The sequence below is a fragment of the Callithrix jacchus genome, chromosome 1 (assembly GCF_049354715.1).
Source record: "Callithrix jacchus isolate 240 chromosome 1, calJac240_pri, whole genome shotgun sequence".
NCBI lineage: Eukaryota > Metazoa > Chordata > Mammalia > Primates > Cebidae > Callithrix > Callithrix jacchus.
The window spans coordinates 139,853,875-139,872,848 of NC_133502.1; the positions used below are offsets into that span (position 1 = coordinate 139,853,875).

At 41.9% G+C, this 18,974-nt stretch overlaps 1 long non-coding RNA gene across 2 annotated transcripts in view; it reads right to left on the reverse strand.

The window, feature by feature from the left end:
- The window catches only part of LOC118155336 (uncharacterized), a 100,655-nt gene that overhangs the window by 57,252 nt on the left and 24,429 nt on the right, over positions 1-18,974 (reverse strand). For both annotated transcript variants that reach the window (XR_004745701.3, XR_004745700.3), the window contains exon 3: positions 627-693. This is a non-coding gene — a long non-coding RNA (uncharacterized LOC118155336). The remainder of the gene's footprint in view (positions 1-626; positions 694-18,974) is intronic.

Here is an 18,974-nt window from a genome sequence, read left to right on the forward strand (position 1 = left end):
TAATTTTCATATTTTTGGTAGAGATTGGGTTTCGCCATGCTGGCCAGGCTGGTCTTGAACTCCTGACCTCAGATGATTCACCAGCCTCAGCTTCCCAAAGTGCTGGGATTACAGGTGTGAGCTGCTGCATCCAGCCAAAAATGATATCTTTCGTTTGTAAAAGAAAGGAAGGAAGGAAGAAAGGGAGGGAGGGAGAGAGGGAAAAAATACAGTTTTGTTCTAAGCTATGGGTAGAGTGGACTGAGAAGGTGACCTAAGGAATATTCTTGTAAGAAGGAATAAAAAATAAAAAAGTATTTTGCCAAAAGAAAAGAAGGGTGGCAAGAAATCAAAGGCTAGGGCCCTGACTTCCCCTTCCCACCTTGGTTTCTGGGTGGCGTCTTAAGGGCTGTGCCAAAGGAAAACTTCAGAAGGTTTAAGGGAAGGAAAATCCAGAGGCATTCGTGTCTCACTTTCCATTTGGGATTGGAAAGGGGATTGCCTCACAGAGTACACCATGTCAAGATGGGGTTTCACAGCAGGGTAAAGGTAGACAAAGGAAATTGCACAAAACAAAGAAGCTACACTGGTTGTATAACTCAGAATTAATTTTGTCAATTTTTAACACCAATTAACAAATAGGTTACCTCAGTCTTGCCTGGTTTTGAGTGTCAGAGGCCAAGGTTTGCAGTCTTTATGAAGCAACAGCATAGCCTGTGAGAAAAATGGTGGGAATTATTGCTAGAGATGAGGCTGATTACCACTGTTTTGCCCCTAACTGACAAGATTCTGCCAAAAATTGACTGGTCCACAACAGTGTGTGTTGGCAAGTTCTGCCTTTGTTCTTGATGCTTGCAGAATAACCATTGCCTTTCCCTTTTGGAGGCAGTGTGTCACATTCATTGGCAGATAGTCCTGGGTTCTCACCTTGGCCCTGCCAGTTGTTGGCTGTGTGATTTTGGACAGCTTTCTTACCTCTCTGAGCCCCAGTTCTTCTTATTATTAATAACACAAAATAATAATAAGTGTAGTACCTCAGGGCTTATTATGTGAAAAGCACTTTACAAAGCATATAATAAGCATTACCTCATTTAGTTCTCACATTCACCATATGAGGTAGGTACTACTGTTATCCCCATTTCACAGATGAGAAAACATGCCCCAAATCACACAGGTAATAAGTAGTAGAAATAAGAACTGAAACCAGGTTGGGCTGACTGCAAAGACCATGGAGCTTGATGGCTATACCGTGGGATCCATGAGATGGCTGCAATACCAAGCAGCCTACAGGGACCCTTATATGCAATTTCCTGCTAATCTGTATCAACAGTTGGTCCAGAATAATAACAGCATTGACCCCTGTGGGATTAAGGTAACTCTTTTTTTGTGTGTGAATATAACTTTTAAACAGGTCTCACATTTGTTTTAACAAAAATATTTGGATCTGTGTCTATGACTTATCACTTTCCATTAGGTTCCATACTGGGGCCAGGGATCATGCCACACTGCAAACTCCCCCTAGATCTGGAGACAGATGCTTGCTGGTGACTGCCTGCGGCAACATACCTAAAAACCAGTGACAGCCTGGGCAGGTTCCCAGCTGCTTAAATTAGCCTGTAGGATCCTTGTAGGCAAAGGTGTATTTTAGGACAGCAGCACTGAACAGCATCACAGAATGACAAGAATGCAGCCCCTTCCACATTTATACAAATGTCCAAATAATTTGCACTCATGTTTGACCCTACTAAATAGTTGTCTGAATGGAGTGCGAAAATCTATTTATCTGTACACCAATAAATATCCATGCACATACAGTTCAGAAACTGAATGATAATGACTTTTAAAAAACAAATTTTAATTGTAATAAGTAAAATTCTGTTTTTCAGAGGACTGCAACACATTTTAGTTAGCAAATTCATTTGTTGTGGATAATTTCATTAGCTACTAAGTTCTTCCAGGGGAATCATTTAGAATTATTGGTAATAATAATGACTGGATAATAATGCTTTTTAATGAATTGCCATGAGCAGTAAGTATGAATCAATAGTTTACTATAGTGGAAAGAAATTTCTGATCTAGATCAGGAATATCCAAGGCCTTAGTTTTTATTTATCCTATGCTACCATGTGTCCCCAGGCGTAATTTACAAGTCAGGAAGCAGGCTCAGAAAATCTGTGTCATTTTTAAGGTCACTCAGTGAGTTAAAGGCACAACCAAGGGTCCTGACTTCCAGGGCAGCTAAGTCACATTGCTTCACAGTCATGTTCTGCTGTACAACTGTGGCAATAACTGTGAACAGATAACTCCCTCCATCTTTGGGATGGAATTTAGAGATTATCACAGTTTATATTTACAGGAATAATTCAAAATATCTGTTGACTAGAAGCTAGAGATGTACTGGGAATCCAAATTCAGGAGGAACTTATTGAAACCTCAACATTCCAGACACCAAGCCTATCGTTTCATCTGCATAACAATCCATGAGGTTGATCTATTAAGAATTGCCCCATTTCACAGATGAAGAAATGGGGTTTACAGAGGGCATGTGATGACCCAGTCACACTGTATTTATCCATTTTCACACTGCTCATAAAGTTGTACCCAAGATTAGAGAATTTACAAAAGAAAGATATTTAATGTACTTAACAGTTTCACATGGCTGGGGAAGCCTCACAATAATGGTGGAAGAAGGAGCCAGTCACATCTAAGATGGATGGCAGCAGGCAAGGAGAGAGACTGGGCAGGAGAACTCTGCCTTATAAAGCCATCAGATCTCATGAGATTTAGTCACTATCATAAGAATAGCACTGGAAAGACCTGCCCCCATGATTCAATTACTTCCCACCAGGTCCCTCCCACAACATGTGGGAATTCAAGATGAGATTTGGGTGGGGACTCAGACAAACTATATCATTCCACTCCTGGTCCCTCCCAAATCTCATGCCCTCACATTTCAAAACCAATCTTGCCTTCACAACAGTCCCCCAAAGTCATAACTCATTTCAGCATTAACTCAAAAGTCCACAGTCCAAAATTTCATCCAAGACAAGGCAAGTCCCTTCCACCTATGGGCCTGTAAAACCAAAACAGGTTAGTTACTTCCTAGATACAGTGGGGGTACAGGCCTTGGGTAAATACAGCTTTTTCAAATGGCAGAAATTGGCCAAAACAAAGGGGTTGCAGGCCCCATGCAAGTCTGAAATACAGCAGCACAGTAAAACCTTAAAGCTCCAGAATGATCTCCTTTGACTACATGTCTCACACCTAGGTCAAGCTAATGCAAGAGGTAGGTTCCCACAGTCTTGGCAGCTCCACCTCTGTGGCTTTGCAGGATACAGCCTCCCTTTGAGATGCTTTCATGGGCTAGTGTTGTGTCTGTGGCTTTTCCAGGTGCACAGCGCAAGCTGTCAGTGGATCTACCATTCTGGGATCTGGAGGACAGTGGCCCTCTTCTCACAGCTTCACTAAGTAACGCCCCAGTAGGGACTCTGTGTGGGGACTCTGAATCAATACTTCCCTTCCACACTGCCCTAGCGGACGTTCTACATGAGCACTCCACCCCTGCAGCAAACTTCTGCCTGGGCATCCAGGCATTTCTATATATCTGAAATCTAGGTGGAGGTTCCCAAACCCCAATTCTTGACTTCTGTGCACTTTCAGGCTCAACACCATGTGGAAGTTGACAAGTTCTGAAGCTACAGCTCAAGCTCTACATTGACCCCTTTCAGCCACAGCTGGAGTGGTTGGAAGGGAGTGCACCAAGTCTCTAGGCTGTACACAACACAAGGACCCTGGCCTCAACCCACTAAACCATTTTTTCCTCCTAGGTGTCTGGGCCTGAGATGGGAGGGGCTTCTTTGAAGACCTCTGACATGCCCTGGAGACATTTTTCCCATTGTCTTCGGAATTTAGCTCTTTGTTACTTTTGCAAATTTCCGCAGCCAGCTTGAATTTCTCCTCAGAAAATGAAATTTTCTTTCCTATCACATTGCCAGGCTGCAAATTTTCTGAACTTTTATGCTCTGCTTCCCTTATAAAACTAAATGCATTTAACAGCACCCAAGTCACATCTTGAATGTTTTGCTGCTTAGAAATTTCTTCCACCAGATACCCAATATCACCTCTCTCAAGTTCAATGTTCCAAAAATCTCTAAGGCAGGGGTAAAATGTGGCAAGTCTCTTTGCTAAAACATAACAAGAGTCACCTTTGCTCCATTTCCCAACAAGTTTCTCATGTCCATCTGAGACCACCTCAGCCTGGATTTCATTATCCATATCATCAACAGCATTTTGGTCAAAGCCATTCAACTCTAGGGAGTTCCAAACTTCTCCACATTTTTCTGTCTTCTTCCAAGCCTTCTAAACTGTTCCAACCTCTGCCTGTTACTCAGTTCCAAAGTTGCTTTGACATTTTCAGGTATCTTTTCAGCAGCATCCCACTCTACCAGTACCAATTTACTATATTAGTCCATTTTCATGCTGCTGATAAAGATAGACCCAAGACAGGGCAATTTACTAAAGAAAGGAGTTTAACAAACTTGCAGTTCCATGTGGCTAGGGAAGCCTCACAATCATGGTGGAAGGCAAGGAGGAGCAAGTCACATCTTCCATGGATGGCAGCAGGCAGAGAGAACTTGTGCAGGAAAACATGGCCTTATAAAGCCATCAGATCTTGTGAGACTTATTCACAAGAACAGCACTGGAAAGATCTGCCTTTGTGATTCAATTACCTTCCACTGGGTCTCTCCCACAACAGGTGGGAATTCAAAATGAGATTTGGGTGGGGACACAGCCAAATCATATCATACACAGTAAGTAATAGAGCTTGGATTTGATATTGGACTTTGTGACTCCAGTCTAAGCCCTTTCTTCTTTTCCACAGCAACAACTTATTAAAACTTCCATAAGAATCCCCAAGAGGGAGAACTAAGAATCTCCTTGGCTCTGTATACATCAAGATACTGTGTTATGCAATATGGCCAGTGCCCCTTTTAGGTAAAGATATAGCATTCAGCTCAGTTGGAGGGAAATAGAAACCATGTTCTTACTCTTGAGGAATTATCTTCCTTCTGGCTGGTGAACTGAAATTATTCAAACACATCCTAGGTAAAGCACGACTGCTGCCATAAAACACAATGCTTAAGTAGAATAACAATAAATTACAAATTCAAGCATCTCCCCTACCATTCTGTCTTGGAAAGTTTATTGCTACACAGATAAAAACGTCAATGAGTACAAGAAAAATGTAACACCAGCTACTGAATTTTACCCATATTGATAGTTGGTCGTGTGCCAAATGGGTTGCACTTTAGCATGCAGTATTAAAACTTCAGAATCCACCATCCTTGACATGCACTGGATTCCCCCAAATGCTCAAAGATTCCACTATTCATTCCCACATCAGCTGTGAATTTCTAGCTCTTTACTAATCTCCTCTGCTTCTTACAATCAGCTTATCTTTTTTTGTATTTATTACATCCACTTGCTATGTAAACTGGAAACCTTTAACTATTTAAAGTTGTGATTTAAGAAACTACAGAGGAGCCAGAAATAGAAGTTTGGGTTTAAACATTTTTTTTACAAGAAAGGGTTAGAAGGGCATCAACCTAGGGAGAAAAAAAGACTGACTCTCCTGCACAGGTTTGGGGAGTTGCTGATATACTGCCCTTGTAAGTTGACACCCTGGCACCCATGACATGTAGAGGTAAAGGATATAGAGTAGATAAAATATTACCCAATTAACCCTCCTTCAAACACTCTCTTGCCAGAACCAACACCTGGCCCACCTGCTTTCCCTTCTTAACTTTTCATTTCCTCAGCCCCTCACTGCAGTATGGCTTTGACCTCACCTCCAGCTATTGGTACCATGAAGGACCTTCTAGTTGCTATATATATTGGCACTTTTCAGTCCTTATCATACTTGACCTTTATGCTACACAGTTTATTGGTCCCTACTTCCCCAAACTCTCCTCTTTAGGCCAATACTAATAATTATTGTCATTAAAAGTTTGCATTCATAGAGTACTTATAATTTATAAGGCAGTGTATTAAACACTTTGTATGCATTCTTTCACTGAACACTTATAAGCCCATGAAGTAGACATTATTATTATTATTATTATTATTATTATTATTATTATTATTTTTGAGACGGAGTTTCGCTCGTTACCCAGGCTGGAGTGCACTGGCACGATCTCGGCTCACTACAACCTCCACCTCCTGGGCTCAGGCAATTTTCCTGCCTCAGCCTCCTGAGTAGCTGGGATTACAGGCACGCGCCACCATGCCCAGCTAATTTTTTGTATTTTTAGTAGAGACGGGGTTTCACCATGTTGACCAGGATGGTCTCGATCTCTTGACCTTGTGATCCACCTGCCTCGGCCTCCCAAAGTGCTGGGATTACAGGCATGAGCTACCGCGCCCGGCCGACATTATTATTATTCCTATATCACAGATGAAGAAATTGAGGCACAACAGGTTAAGTAATTTGTCCAAAATAATACAGCTAGTAAATGGAAGAGCCAGATTTTGAACCCAGGTTTTCCTGCCTCCAGAACTCATATTTGTAAGCATTACACTACATTGCCTCATAATGTTTTCAAGACAGTGACTGTCTTAGTCAGCTGGGCTGCTATAACCAATTAGCAGAGACTGAGCAGTTTAAACAAAAGACAGTAATTTTCATAGTTCTGGAAGCTGGGAAGTCCGAGATCACGGTGTAAACAGACCCTGAATGTCCATCTTTAAGGAGTCTAGCTGGCGGGAGGATAAGGGATATTTACTATAAGCACCTTCCCACCGGTGTGTAATTGATGGACTATAAATAAAAGTGCTTAAAAAACCAAAATGGCTCTATTTGTAAATAAAATTTCTACATGCTTTGTTCAAAACTCCTAGGTTAATTCAAAACGAAAACCACAGTCCAATGTGCAAAAACAAAAAAAGGACACTTTGCAAACTTTTACAAGTTTCTGATGGTTTCAGCTTCCTCTAAGAAAAGGAAATATTTCGGGGGCCACAGTGGCTCCGGCCAGTTGTCCTGGCACTTGAGGAGGCAAGGCTATGAGTTCAAGGCCAACCTGAGCAACATAACAAGCTCTCATTGATTAACAACAACAACAAAAAAATATATATATATATTGGCTAAGCCTTGTGCCTATCTGTATCTTTAAAATCTTTGGGAAAATTTGGTAGGGGGTAAGATCTATAATTCACAATAGTCTGTGTTTGACTTTTGTGTTAGTATAAAGATTGAGAAAGTGAACTATGTTCCCGGAAAGACTAAAAACAATAATAATATCACTTAGTACGAACTAGGTGCTGTGTTAAGCATGGCAAGTCTGACGGAGGTTGAAGGACCTTGTAGAGAGGAGGGAGGGGCTCTGCTGACCGCCAGCCAACCCCCAGAGGCAGAATCACTTAGCTAACCTGCAGCTGACCCAGACACATGAAAGCACCCAGCTGAAACTGAAAGACCTGCCCAACTGAACCCAGCCTAAATTCCTGACCCATAGAATCGTGAGCTCAGTAAAGTATTGATACATTAAACCTGAAGTTGTGGGGTTTTGCAGCACTAATGAACTACTGCAATCTTCAACTAAATCATCTTCTTTAAAAAGCTGTAAAATCAGTCTGATATGCTAGTAATATATATTTCCTAATATACAATAATATAAAAATACAGTATAACTATTAAATCCTCTCACAATGTTAAAGAAAAGAGAGAAGATATTATTCCAGGCAAGGCAGAAGGTTAAGGGTACATTTGGAAAAGAGAGGAAATTTAACTGGGTTTGGAAAATCATGTAGGATGTGACTGTGTAGAGGTCAGTGATGACAGAGTATTGGATTCGGGAGAAAGGGATATTCTACAAATATAACGTGTATTTGGAGGATAGTGAGTAGATCAGCTTGGTTAAGACATAAGAGTTTTGGTTTTATTTCTTTGTGAAAATCTAAATCTGGAAAAAGCTTTTAAGAAAAGCTTTAATATAGACTAATGCCTTCAGTTGAATAGCTAAATAAATAATCCCTGTCACCTTCTGTTTTTTCAAAATGAGACCAGTGCATTTCTAACCTCACTTATAACCAGAAGGTACTGATTTTTGAGGAATCATAACTCTCTTTCAAAATCTGTTTTTGAGGCTGGGCAACATAGGGAGACCCTATCTCTACAAAAAATAAAAACATTAGCCAGATGTAGCAGCACATACCTATGGCCCCAGCTACTCGAGAGGCTGAGATGGAAGAATTGCTTGAGCCCAGGAGGTCTAGGCTGCAGTGATCATGTCACTGCACTCCAGCCTGGGCAAACACAGGGAGACCCAGTCTCAAAAAAAAAAGAAAGAAAGAAGAAGAAGATGAAAGGAAAAAATATTCTTTCTTGGTCATAAGGAACAGAGAGCAACTTTCCATACTTACACTAAACAATTTAGACCCAGCCTAAGGCAGATTTTACAGCTGGTAATAAGATAAACAGAAAATACAGGTGATCAGAAGCTGGGACACCAGCTGATGCTCTTATTCAGCAACTAATAAGCTGAGTTACTTTGGATGAGTAATATGTCTCTGAATCTCAGCCTCCTCATCCATCCAATACATGGGGTTAAACCAGATGATCTCTAAGATTTCTTCCAGCTCTAAAATTCTGTCACTCTCTGTCAGCTATTCTGCAGACAAGCAACCGTGAAGAGATGATCAGATTCTGTGCTGATTCAGCCCTGGGCAGAGAGGCTTCTGAGTTCTCCAGGGAGGAACTTGTAGAGTTCCAGCTACTAAGCCTGAGTGATGCTTGATGCATAATGACACGGGCACTTCCCTCAGAGGGGGCGTGTGTGTGTGTGTGTGTGTGTGTGTGTGTGTGTGTGTTTGTGTGTGTGTTGGGGAAAGGTCAATAGTGAAAAAAGCTAGTCTTCAGACTATATATATGTATATTTTTTTATTTTTATTTGAGACGGAGTTTCGTTCTTGTTACCCAGGCTGGAGTGCAATGGTGCGATCTCGACTCACCGCAACCTCCGCCTCCTGGGTTCAGGCAATTCTCCTGCCTCAGCCTCCTGAGTAGCTGGGATTACAGGCATGTGCCACCATGCCCAGCTAATTTTTTGTATTTTTAGTAGAGACGGGGTTTCACCATGTTGATCAGGATGGTCTCGAGTCTTCAGACTATATTATATGCAGTTCGAAAGTTCATTGTTTCTCTAGGAGGCACATAGGATATTACTGGAAGTTGATTCACACTTTGCCTGCAAGTGTCAGTGTATTCATCTGTTCTTGCATGGCTATGAAGAAATACCTGAGACTGGGTAATTTACACAAAAAAGACATTTAATTGGCTCATGGTTCTACAGGCTATACACAAAGCATGGCAGCATCTGCTTCTGGGGAGTCCTCAGGGAGCTTTTTATTCATTCTAAAGAGCTTGGAGATGGATTTGATCTTTACACCAGTAGATCTTGACATGTTTGGGTCATGTACTCCTTTAAGAAGCTGATAAAAGAGACCTTCTGTTCTGAAAAACATACACGGACACAAAACTTATATAATGCTGTACAAATTCCAAGGGCTTCAGAATTCAACTCTCTTTGGAAGCCCATCCAGGGACCCCAGGATAAGAAATCTGCCTCTGCCTGCTACTCTTCTTGTCCCCATTTTCTTCTAGGGATTTCAGTGAAATAGAGAGAAAATCCTCAGCCTATTTGGAATACAAAGAAAACTGCCACCCACAGTCTGTCACCCGGGCACCCTCACCATCTGCAGCCTTTCAAAGCTCTTGCCTCTTCCCACTCCCTTCCAGAGCTGTGTTGCTGAGGCCTCTTCCTCAGGCCTGATGTTTGCTGAGCTCTGCTGAAGCATCCTCTTTGGGACTGCCTGGTACTGATGCACATTAAAAGTAGAAGGGGATGGGGCTCTGTGTGCTCAGCCCACTTCTGGCAGGGGACACTTAAATTTGCTGCTTGTCAGGAAATTCACTCTGAACACAAAAGTGTTCTGGGAAAGAGATGCTCAACCAGAAAGGGTGCAGAAGTATGAGGCTGCAGGCGAGGCAGAAAGCACCTGCTTGACTGAAGCAGTTATCCCACCAGCCACCTCCACCACTACCACATTGATGGGGGCTCCTTTGTAGAGAACTGCTTTCACCTGATGGCATGTGAGAGAAACAACAGAGGCTGGTGAACAAGGCTGGTCATGAAGGGCTCACTCACCCATCACACAGGTATTGGGCACTACTGTGCATCTGGCACTGGGCCAGGCACTCTGGAGGCCCGACACCTGCCTGCCTTTTGGGAGCACATGTTGTACTGTGAGAGTACCAGGCAATGCCAATGTGTATATTCAGTGTGGTCAAGGGCTCCTCCTGACTTCATTGGCCTACTATGAGGCTTCGAGCAAGTCACTTCACCCTCTGGAGCCTCATTTTACCCACTTGTAACATGAAGGTATTGGACATGATGATCCAGAAGGTTTTCTTCCAGGTTCTCCAATTCCATATGTTCTTTTCTTTTCTTTTTTTAGGCGAAGTCTCACTCTGTCTCCCAAGCTGGAGTGCAGTGACACAACCTTGGCTCACCGCAACCTCCACTTCCCAGGTTCAAGTGATTCTCTTGCCTCAGCTTCCCAAGTAACTGTAATTATAGGTGCCTGCCACCATGTCTGACTAGTTTTTGTATTTTTAGTAGAGACAGGGTTTTACTATGTTGGCCAGGCTGGTCTCGAATTTCTGACCTCAGGTGAGCCACCTGCTTCAGCCTCCCAAAGTGCTGCGATAACAGGCGTGAGCCACCACACCCAGCCATACATACAAAGGTTTTACAGGAAATTTTATTGCTATCATTGAGCCACTAGATTACAATTACACTTAGTTTAGGAGAAATGCTACCTTGGAAGACTGACTGGTGAGAACAGCCACACACATAAAAATGGGTTGCTTATGCCAGTGCTTATGTAGTTAAATGGACAAAATTGAACTGCAAAGCAGCTGATAGTATCTGTCACCCATATGATAAAATATGCTTAGTTATCAAGCCAACATATCTAACTGTTTCTGTGCTGATTCAGAAGGCACTTGGGGATCTTGGAGAATCTCATAGTTGTGGTTTGGGAGCAGGCTGTGGAGTTCTCAGCACACATGTTAGGAGACCTTCTCGTCCCAGCTCTTGCTCTAAGAGTTTGTTTGACTTTGGTGAATCCTGCATCCTTCCTCTACCTTGGTTTTTACATCTCTAAAACAAGGAGGGGCTCAACCAGACTCTGTGAATTGGCCCTAGTTCTAGCATTCTACGATTCTGTAGATCAGACTGCCAAGTGTAACAAAGACTTCCAGCACTAGATATGGATGAGAAATCCCATCAATTTTGGCCTCTAGAACAAGAGAATGCAGGCCTACTGCCACATACATGTTTATAACGCAACATGTTACCACCATGATTTGAGGTAGCTTGAAGGAGTCGCTGACCTTGGCCAAAGAAGTCTTTGCCAAATTAAACATCCCATAAAACTTGAAGTCTGCTTCTGTACAAAGGAATGTAGCAACAGATCCAACCTGTCAAGAAGATAAAATTGTCTTGCCCCATGGCCAGAACCAGTCCCTTAGGCAAACAGCTTGAACTCCTGCAGAAAGCCTTCCAGCTTCTTCCTGTGACCATCACCAGTTCTTTCTCTCCTTTGTTATTTCATTTCCCCCCACTTGCCTTTCTCTGTGTGCATCAAACTTCCCTCTGGTCAAGGGAGGAACCCATGGCTCTCAGGAACAGAAAATATACCTTCTAGAGCTCACAGTCACAAACGAGCTAGCACTCCAATCTAAAGAAGTTTCTCAAAGTGTGATCTGTCAACTCCATGTATCAGAATCAGTGACGCTAAAAGTGCAGATTCCAGGTTCTACCTTGATCTACTGAGACAGGATTTCTATGGAAAGCCTGGAATATGCATTGTCACAAGCATTCTGGATGGGAATGAAGCTTGAGCCCCATTGCCTCACAACAGGGCCCCTTGTCCAGGTCTAGGATATTTGAATTACAGGCAATTTAGTGGAATTTTTGGTATTGAAACCAGAGTAAGAGGGAACAATGTATGATTTGAGAAGCCATACATGACATTTGTTGATGTAGACAAAGAAAAATCTAAGGCCAGGTATGATGTCTAACGCCTGCAATCATGGCATTTTGGGAGACTGAGGCAGGCGGATCACCTGAGGTCAGGATTTCAAGACCAGCCTGGCCAACATGGTGAAACTTCATCTCTATCAAAAATATAAAAACAAGCTGGGCATGGTGGCAGGTCCCTGTAATCCCAGCTATTCAGGAGGCTGAGGCAGGAGAATCGCTTCAATCTGGGGGGCAGAGGTTGCAATGAGCCTAGATCATGCCACTGCACTCCAGCCTGGTCAACAGAGTGGGAATCTGTCTCAAAAGAAAAGAGGGGGGAAAAAAAAATCTAAGAACGAGGTTGACAGTATCTCACATGGGGCTTCTCTAATGGCAGTGCTTCTGTAGAATCCAGGCCTGCTCATCTTTTTTAAAGGTGAAGAAATTTACATTTCCCTTCCCAAATTCATCAGAATCAGGGGGCAGCAACTCACCCTAATTAGTCATCTCACAAGAGACTAGTAAATAAACCACAATGTTATTTAATTACAAGGACAGACAAAATTGCTAAGCAAACAGAGTATTCATGTCAGCATGCCAAGGAATTGCCCCACCCCCCACTGCTACCTTTTCTTTTCTTTCTTTTTTCAGAAAAGTCTAGATAGAAAGGCAAATTACCACCAACAGATGGTTTGATGAGCATGAGGGAATTAGATGATGTTAAAGTAATGGGGTGTGGCAACCAGCAAGACCCTCCATCAAAGTAAAGGAGGTGAGAAGAGACCTGCAATTTACCCAAGCACTTCCTATTGACAAGGCACCATCCCTACTCTTAATCTTGGTTTGAGCTAGCCAATGATAGCAAGCCTAGTGATAAATATTTACTCTTTGTTTTTTTTTCTTTCTTTTTTATTTGAGACGGAGTCTCGCTCTATCACTCAGGCTGGAGCACAGTGGCCTGATCTTGGCTCCTTCAACCTCAGCCTCCAGGGTTCAAGCTATTCTCCTGCCTCAGCACCCTCACGTGGCTGGGACAACAGGTGCCCACCACCACACTCAGCTAATTTTTGTATTTTTACTAGATACGAGGTTTCACCATGTTGGCCAGGCTGGTCTCAAACTCCTGACCTCAGGTTATCCGCCCGCCTTGACTTCCCAAAGTGCTGGAATTACAGGGGTGATCCACTGACCTGGCTTGTTTCTTCTTCTTTTGCTATTTTCTCCCTAGACCCTGGTAGCCATTACACAGAGTCAAGTTCATCTTTATTCCATCCATTGCAACACAAGTGAGCAGAATTCTTAAGCAGCCTAGTCCTACTAATAAAATTTCTTAATTCTCTGCAAATGGGACTCTAATCCATTACCTATAATTTCATTTACATTTTCACCTAACCTGCACACTTGCTAAACATGTATTTCAGCAAAATGAGGCATAATAAAATATTTGCTTTCTACCAACTATGTTCAAATTATGCACACATTTAATTCTTAATATCTCTTCCAAAAGTACAGCTGACACAGCCTTAGAAGGAATGGAGGTGACCGATACTTCATTTATGCGCAATGCACATCTAACCCATTATGTATCTAACTAGGTTTCAGGCTCAGCTTCCAATCTAGGCCATAAAGGTTTGCACAGCCTCCCTTACATTCCCCATCATCCCATGGGTCCACTTTGTTACCATTAGTCACTTGTCATGTGGGTTCTATTGATGTGATCTGTCCTTTTCAGCTTTATAGGTTACATTTTTCTTATAATTGACTTAAATTTGGAGGAAAGGACAAAGCCAGAGGAAGCAGATGTATTGAAAGCTTGCTTATCTCTATAGCAGCTGCTGAAACAGCTGAAATAGAAAACACTGACTTCTTTCTCAAGAGCTTATATTTAAAATAATAATAATATCACTGTACATATAAAATAGTGAAAGCATTAGAAATATGATACTCTTAAGACTCATCTACATTTTCCTGTTTCAATGAAAAGACAATGGGATTATCATATGGAAGACAGCCAAAGGCACAGATAATACAAAATAACAAATGTTAAGTTATTGAGGTATATATTTTCACTTGTAATACATTTTGGGGTTTTTCATTTGCTGCTGTTTCTTTTTATGAAAGGAGTTGACAATTTTATTTTCACATTTTACAATACAAATGAAAACTACTTTTTTTTGGTCCCACTTCTCCCCTCCAAAACTATTCTCTCTTTGATAAGAAAAGGGAGAAAGTCTTCTTTATCGCACTGTTAAGAAAACACCCAGAGTCACAGCACCATGGTCTCCTAGTGAAGTAGAACAAGTAATATAAACCTGATATAACGAGGCCTCTGCACTGTCCTTAACCATCTGGTCAAGTCATTCCAGGCCAAGCAGGCACCATCGTGGGACAGGCAGGAGGTCTCATTACTGGCATGTGGTTTCCCATGGGTGGCTTCATTCTGGGAGTAGGTCCCACTGGCATCATCCCATGAAGAGGAGGGCCTATCATTGGCATCACGGGAGGGATCCCATATGGTGTGCTACAATTATACTATGGCAAACAGGACCTGGAAGACTTGGGAGAGGTGGTGTCATTGCCCCTGCAGAGGAGGAGCAGAGAACGGAGTAGAAGGTATCTTTCTTGGTTGAAATGCAGCCATTGTTTATTCAATCGGGCTCTGAGCCTGTTCTTCCATTCATTTCTGGTAGCAGTCTTTCACATTCTGTTTGTGTTTCCTACCACTGAAGTGTGCCTTTCTTACAGATGGAGAGTCATGGGAGAGCTAATGCAGTAGTCAAGAGTTGGGCACGTTGCTCTGCAGGAGGTTGGCCACTCCATTCCACAATGCCTGGAGATGACCTTGTAACACATTTAAAAAAAACATACAGTATAACATGGAAATAGCAGGAAAGTGTTTTGGAGGAAAAAAAATTATTCCAGGAATTCTCTGACCACACTATCCTGTCTTTCCAGAACTTTCCATCCCCTACTCTGACTATACCTGTTCTTTTATCTTCATTAGATCTTCAGCAACTTGTATACTTCATCTTGCCATAGTCTTCTGCTTTGTATCATCCTTTCCTGTTTCATTTTCTTCCCTTTCCTACTCAGGTCCCATTCTCTATCACTTCAACTACTTTCTACCCAGAAAACCCAGCTTTCTCATCTCTTTTACTCCCTTCTATTAACCTTGTTTTATAAATCCCAACCCTGGATTAACCCAAACATATCCATTTTCTTCCATGCTACTCACTGGTAGCCAAGTGTCAGAGAAATACACACAGCTAGGTGGACTGGTGCTACTACGATACATTTAGGATTTCCAGTCTCATCTGGGTCCCCAGTGCTTCGAGCCATCTGTGTCTGTGTCCCTGGTCAGTTTCCCTTTTCCCTTCTTCTCCATGATAGGTCCAAACTTTTGCTGTTCTTCTCATGCTCCCTAGCCTACCCTAAGTACCTCTACTTTCTTTAGCTGATAAAACTGAGATGACCAGGCATGAGCTTCCTCAGTTCCCACTCCCCAGTCACAAACTTATGTGCATCTCGAATGTGTCAAGGCCAGTGTCACCACGGTGCTCTGGCATTTACTCTTCTCCATATCCATCCAGGAATTTGTTTCATCAGTGATTCATTTGTTCTCCTGTTTCTTCAACTTCTTCCTCCTTCTGGTTTCTTCTCATCATATTCAAGTCTCTTTAAATCTAAAAACTAACAGACGAAACTCTCACCATCCTACATTCCTCCTTTAGCAATCACACCAGTCTGTCTTCTTTTTATCTGGGCTTCTGGAGAGGTCACCATTCAGCTTTGCAACTTCTTCGCTGTCCATCAAATCCTTCATCAGATATGACTTGGCTTCTGCTTCTTCAAATCCATAGAAACTATTTGTCCTAAAGTCATCAATGACTTTCTCATTGTTTAACCCAGGGAACAGTTTGTTCTTTCTGACTTGACTCCTCTGAGATACTTGGCATCATTGATCTCCTTTTTGAAACTCTCTAACTCCCAGTAGGTGTGTAGGCTGTAGGTTTATGGATAGCTCCCAAGTCCTATCTCTACCTCAACCCACTCCTTCAGACCCTCATATTGAACTGCACACCAAATTGCCCACCTGGACCCAAATACAATGTATCCATAATGAGCCTCATTTACATCTCCCCAAGTCTCTTCCATTTGTGGGCCTCAATTACCAAATCAGAAGCCTGGGAATCATCTTTAACTTCTCCCTTCACCTCCACCCTTAAGCCAATGGTTGCCAAGTATTTACTACTCTACTTCTTAAAAGAAGTTCTCACTGCTGACTTAGCCACTGAAAGAGTCAACTGACTATTCTGCTTCCCATCTCACCCCAGAGAAATCTCCTGTGGAGACTGGAATTCTGTGGTTTTCTCATTCTGTTCTTCATATGTAACTTCCATTCACTGAATGAAAACATCTGACTTGGGAGGAGTGATCCCAGCTGCAGCGAAGGGTGCCAAGTATCAAGCTGATTTCTTTTTTCAGTATTTGTGTTGAGCAAACAGGGTTTTGCAAACCATGATCATCTTGAATTATACATTGTTGAGCTGCTTTAAGCATAAAAGCAAAAGAAATAAATGTGTAATATTCAGGGTAAGGCTGGGTCATGAAAATCATCACAGTGAAGTAATTTGTGGGGCCTTGCCAGCTTTTTCTCATAAGGTTGAATCTCACCAGTTCTCTTTGAAATGAAGGGGCTTGGGGTTATGAACCACAATCCTATCTTTGTGCTCCAAGTTAAAGCACATGAAAATAAACCAGGGGACAGGAGTGCGCCTGCCATCCCCTCAACAGCCTTTCTGGCACACATGGATAGACGATCATGTGTGGAGGCATCGACATGGGTAGATCCATCACCACAGCCCTACTTGATGTTATCACAAGCATGTTCTAAGACCCATCTGGAAAGTGTTTCAGAAAAGAAAGAGCCTAGAAGATTTCAATATTTATACAATAGCCCATGTTAATCACACTCAATTTTATATCAGAAAAATTTAAAAGGGAGCAAAAATGAACTAAATACCATCCAAGATTCTTTCCAGCTGAACAAAAGCCTACAATCCCTTTAAGTCACTGGTTCTTAACTTTGGTGGCAGTGGAGGTGAAGGAGGTGTTGCAGACTCCTTTGGGAAATCAATGGAGGATATGGATTCTGTTTTCAAAAAGTGTTTATACATATACCCCACCCACACCCCACCCATACCCCACCCATACCCCCCAACCATACACCTTTATGTACAGGTTCAAGGAGTTCATGCATCCCAGTTTAAGACCTCATGTCTATATTTTGGCACCAACTAGATGTGAATTTGAATGTGACTGAAACTTTTTTTGTAATGACAAAAATATAAGATTTCCACTTAGCACCCCTGAAAATCCCAGCCTCCAAACCTGCTCCTCTTTCATTTTCCTAAGGGTTCTTACTATGGACTTCCCTTGGTGGTGGTGGCAGGGAGGCTATGTCTCAGCTCAGCAGAGAATCCTGTTTCATAGTTAAGCCAGTGTTTCTCAAACAAAAGCCTTTGGGAGAACTTGGACCCTTTCCTATCTCCAGGGCCATGGCTTCTGGACTGGCTGTGCTAGGAAGGATAGGCTGAATTTTAGCTGTAGTAGGCTTTCCTCTCCCCTGGGCTGAGAGTATTACCAAGAGACCCCAGATTTAGAAGCCAGGCTGGAATTGGGTGGAATAGTTCAAGCTGCTCCTTTTCTGAAAAGACAGAACATGGTCTGGCTTACCTACAGGTTTGAGTCCAGGATAAGGGATGACGAGGAGGAGGGGAGAAGTCAAGCCATTAAGACAAGGAAACTTTTAAGGGCTTTGGTGGTGCTGGCAGCTGGCATGAGTGAGACACATGGAACTGGAGCTTCTATTAAGAAGTTAAAGGGAAAAAATTTTTTTAAATAATAATAATTTTATAAAAGAAGTTAAAGGTGGAGTAAACATTTCCCACACTTAAGTGTTCTCAGTGCTCAGATCATTCCACCTCTCCAAAGCTGGGGGAGAGTATCTGGGACAGCATTATTCTTGCTGCTTTATTACAATTATTGCCATGTGACCTCTAATCTTTGTTATTAAGAACAACTTTGGTTTACCCAGATTCTTTACTTTCTAGAAACTCCCTCTTCATGATTCCTTAATGGTCATTTACTTACCACTTTCATTTTTCTATAATTTGAGGGCTTTTTCAAGAATTTCAACAAAGTGTCAAAATTTCTTCTGACTCCCTTCTAACTCGAAGCCTTGAGAAAATATTTTGCATATCATAACAACTAGATAAACATGTTTCAATTTCTCCAACTGATGAAAAATTTCAATTTTGTTTCATATTACTTCTGTAGAATTACAGAAAATGAAATGTTGGCAGAGTTCCATGGGAAAAAATACGAATTTTAGCAGTTTTGCCTAATTCAGTTACATCATTACTTCCCAAACTCACCAGTTGTTATACCATATTGCAAAATGTCACCAATACTTTCCCAGTTTCATATATTATGGAGAAAAGATAATTTTATGATGTGCCTGTAGAGAAAGTGGAAGAGGAGCTTGTTCAAGAGAAGTGTCACATAATAGTCACTGTGGGCACCTGCTTCCTACAAATTCTGATAGGTGCAAAGAAAAGATTTTAATGAAGTTTATTAGTTCATAATGTTTTTCTTAAAAAACCAAAATTTCCAATTTTACTTTCCATTAATGAGTTAACACAATGTGTTCAATGTATTATGTAGAATATAATACCCATGAAATAGATGCTTTTTGGGGGCTCAAAATTAGAGGCTTCGCATTCATAGTTCTATCTACCTGGAACTCCTCACCATGCACATACATACTTCTCTCTCTCTCTCTCTCTCTCTCTCTCTCTCTCTCTCTCTCTCTCTCTCTCTCTCACAGACACACACACACACACACAC